At 40.3% G+C, this 4,482-nt stretch overlaps 1 pseudogene; it reads right to left on the bottom strand.

Moving 5' to 3' along the window:
• Positions 1-207: 207 nt before the first annotated feature.
• Positions 208-2,152, bottom strand: LOC143862959 (F-box/LRR-repeat protein 15-like; annotated as a pseudogene).
• Between the last annotated feature and the right edge of the window lie 2,330 nt (positions 2,153-4,482).

Genomic DNA, 4,482 nt, shown 5'->3' with positions numbered 1-4,482 from the left:
CTTGACAACAGGTCGCGCAGCCACACCATATACCACCTTAGAAGTTGTGGCTGGTCTAAAAGCTCTATCAAATGCATATCCCATAGCCGAATTATACTCAGCGGCCTAAACCGAACAGTGACAGAAATGCTATCTCCAGCACTCGGCCTATCAATCACCTCTCCGACCATCATTTCTGATTTGCTTTGTTACTTGAGGATGCCATCTTCAATTTTTTAAGTTTTTCAAAGCATCCTTCTTCATCAACTCCGCCTCTTCCCGTGCTTCAGCTTCTTTGGCAGCTTTCTCTGCCTTCAAGTTTGCCGACAAAGAAAGGGTTAAATATGATAAATGGAAACAACGAGCCATTGGCGGAATGACAACTTTCTTAATGCTTGGACACCCAACACAACTCAGATTCTGGAGTAATTGGTTAGGTTGTTCAATGGACTCATGGTTAACCAGTAAAGAATAAACCCTAGGTGAACCACCGGTGGTTGATAACTTGGAGAAACGGGTGCCAGTTGAACCCCAGTCAAGGTCATGCACATTCACGTAACCATTCAAGCTCACATGTGCAAGATGTGTACAGCACGCAAGAAACTCCTCTGTGGCGGACTGGCAGAGAGTACCATAGGATAAATCCAACTCACGGAGAACTGGGAGAGCACCTTCTTTATAAAGAGCAACCAAAGAGGAATTAGTGAGAAACTTGCATGCCTCCAATTTCAAAACCTTTAACTGCAAACAGATCACGAAAACAGGTTGCAACTCCCGCAAGTTCAGCAGGAAAAGTGCAAGATAAATCAAGCAAAGTCAAATAGATAAGCCGCCGCAAAGAGGAGAGCCCATCTGGACCAATAGAAAGGCATGACATCAAGATTAGTGATTCAATGAATGGGCAAGATTCAGTCGTGGCAATCAGGCAATCGTCCTTAAGTTGGCTGCAAAAGGAAACATCCAGAGACATCAATCCAGGACAATTAATGGATGCTTGAGAGAGAACACCACAACCCTTCAGCTCCAGCATTAACATATGGGGCGGTTTTATCTACAAAATACTCAACTTGGGGCATATCCCCAAATTAAGTGATGGAAGACCAACAGGACAAAATGACGCTCTTTCAAGATGATCGCAACCATCTAGATAAACTTGCTGAAGATTTGGACATGCAAGTTCAAATGATGTCATGTCCCGACAACCAATAAGTGAGAGAGTGACCAAAGAAGTGCTGCTGAATTCCACTGTCGTCAGACTCTTACAATTGTCGAGAACCAATGATCTAAGCATTGGGCAACCTCCGCCATCAGTAAAAACTTCACAAATAGTATTCGTCAAAGACACGCACTCAGAAAGATCCACTTCTTGCTAACAGTGGCATTGATATAATACACAGGTCAAATTTTCTTGTTTTTGCAATACCAATTTCTCAAGTAAATTTGATGTGATACTGATGAGATGGAGTGCAGGGCAATTAGAAACAGTTATGGAAGACAGCAAAGGACTTTGCAAATTTAAATCAACAAATTTGCGGCAATGCACAAGACTGATATTCCGCAAGCGTGGCAGATCCAAGGAGACAGACGTCAATTGGCCGCAGCAATCAAGCTCTAATTCCTCCAACATATAACTGTGGAATATAGAAGCCATTGAAGCAGAACTTATACTGTCGCAGCTATGAAGCTTCAGATCTGTCAACATTGGCAGTCTTACAGGCTCAAGCGAGATGCTTGGACAGTATGATGCACTGAGAACACGCAGATTAAGACATGAAAGCGCTATCTCAAGTAGGGCTTCATCACTAACAGATGAACTATTTGAAACATCCAAAGATGCTAATAATGGGCATGATGTTGCTGCTGAACGAATCCTAGCATCCGAGAGTTTGCGGCAGGAGCCTATATCTAATTCTAGTAATTGGGGACAGTTAAGGATGGCATGCGCCATGTTAGAGCGTCTCAACGAAAAAGTTACAAGCTGAGGGCACCTGACTGAAATACGAAGGAGACGACATCGAATAACTTGAAGATGACACAACCTATCATGGAACACATAAATCTCCTGAACACCATTACCAATGAATGCATCACTGATACTCAAACGGTTCAGCACTTCACAGCCAGTTAGAGAACGGAAAAACACATCGCCCAGCTGCCCTGTATCTTTTCCCATCTTAAATCTCTTCATTTTCTAACCTCTCTAACCCTCTCAGTTTCTCTTAAGTTTAAGATGGTCAGGCATGAAACTAGGATTTGAACATAGAAAGGGGAATGAAACAAGCTAAGCTGATGCAATCATTATTATTATTATTTTTTTTCTAACATGAATAGTTTCATAAAACAAGCTCCTTAAGGACCTGGTTACCTTGGACGCTTAGCAATTCTACACCCTAGAGCCTCATTCAACCCTGCTCATAGCATAAGCACTCTTTGTTGCGAAGGGAATAGCATAATGAGAGAATTTATTATGGACTAACCAGAACATCTAAACAATCTACGAACCTTCAACTGAAATAAAACCATAGCCTTCAATTCAGACACTATACTACACTGGCTTTCAGTTCAACAAGATGAAAATGATATATCCTTTGTCAACTTTATCAACAGGTATATTGAGAACCATTCACTATACAGACAGCTCAAACAAAAATATCGACGACCAGATCTCAAACATTGTCAAGAATTTTTTCTAAAAAAAAACTAACAGTTCTACATTATTATCTATAGAGGCAAACAATTTTAAGAGAAAATTATTCATACAATTCGATCAAAATGAGTAGATCAAAACCCTTCCTGCGATGTTCTTATAAAATTAACAAATTCAGAGCATTCTTCATAAATTTTGATGCTAAAATTTATAATGAAATAAACTGATGTACCTTAGATTTTAATGAAGAAATTTTAAACAGAATTCCTTGCGGATCAACTAAAGAAGGCTTAAGAACACTAACACATTTATATTTTTATTTTTTTTAAATAAAAATTTCGCTCAATATGCAGATCTATAAATAAAATACATCATAAATTTGTAAATTGAGAAGGAAAACGAATCATACCTGAAACTTCTTTTACCTCTGTAAATATCCAAGCCTTTTTCCTTCTTCTGCAAAGGGATTACGCCAAGATCTGCTTGCAAATGACGTCTTCTTGCTTGAAATCGAGTGGAAGACCCAAACCTTACCCACTTGTAACGAGATCTGAATTAGTTACAGATAGATCTATGTCATATATGAATAGATCAAGGGTTTGAAGCCTCAGATCTAAGGTTTGGATAAAATAACCTAAGGTTTAGAGATTTAAATCTAAGATTTAGGATTAGGATCAAACAGGCACAGATCTAATTAGATGAAAAGGAAGAAAACCTTGCAGCAGAGAAAGATTGGCCGGGATTTAAGCAAAATCCGGCAGGAGTAGCGGAGATGGTGAACCGGCCGGAATTTAGATGGAAGATGACCGGAGCTTGACCGGAGGATGATCGGAATCTATCCAATCTGATCGGAGAATACGATCGGAGGAAAAAAGAAAAACAAAAACAAAATCTCTCGCTCTTTCTCTCTCTGATTTCTCTTCTTCTTCTTTTTTTTCTTTCAGATCCAAAATCTCAGATCTGAGATTAATCTGAAAATCCAACAGAATACGATCGGAAATTTGGAAGGGAAGATGATAAGATTTTACCGGAGAGAGAAGAACAAGGTTTCTAGGGTTTGAAGGAGATGAAGGAATTCTGGATTATCGCCGGAGAAGGGAAGAGTCAATCGGAAAAAGGAGAAAAATGGATTAGGATTTGGGAAATTTGGGGTTTTCCCTCTCAGCTCTCTTTCTCTCTCAGAATTTTTTCAACGAAAAAAATGAACAGTGCCCTTTGGATTTTCTTTGATTTCTGATTATATACCAAAATGATGGTAATGATATTAGCACCCCTGATTTAATAAGCGCACAAAATAATGATGAGCGCACGAATCAGCTCCGTCCCAGACGAGCTGATTCACCCCCCTTTATATATAAATGATATATTTGCCTCCTTTTCTCCCATGGACAACCCCTTTTTCAGATGACTTACCCCCCTTCTAGCCTGTATTGTACCCACTATCTTGACCTGTTTACTAAGCAAACAAGCTCGGATTTCAACAAAATTTTACGGGGATCTACGGGGGACCTTAAGCTATGCCGGGGTTAAATTTGGGGCACCAGCTCACTTATTTGACGAGGCTTCGCCCAAGCAACGCGAACTCAGGTCCAGTCAAAATGGGGTGTCTACAGGCAGCTTGAAAGAGAGCCCATAAGGAGAAGGAAGGAAGCTAAAAGTCGGATTTCTTTTCTTGTTCTGCACTTTTTGCCAACCACCGTGATCTGAAAAATCGGGTTGATTTTCCTTGAAGAAAAGCTTGCCCTTCTCAGAAACAGAGGCGTAATCATCATGATGAGCAAAGCCTGCAAATCTGCTGGATTGGGCACGATCTTGAAGAGCAAGTGATGGGGCCGAGGAGCAAGAGGGAACACTTT

The sequence above is a fragment of the Tasmannia lanceolata genome, unplaced genomic scaffold (genome assembly GCF_043159265.1).
Source record: "Tasmannia lanceolata isolate RefF3 unplaced genomic scaffold, GAP_Taslan_0.1 ptg000038l, whole genome shotgun sequence".
NCBI lineage: Eukaryota > Viridiplantae > Streptophyta > Magnoliopsida > Canellales > Winteraceae > Tasmannia > Tasmannia lanceolata.
The sequence above is the reverse complement of the archived record's forward strand: the minus strand, read 5'-3'. Positions and strand labels throughout refer to the sequence as shown.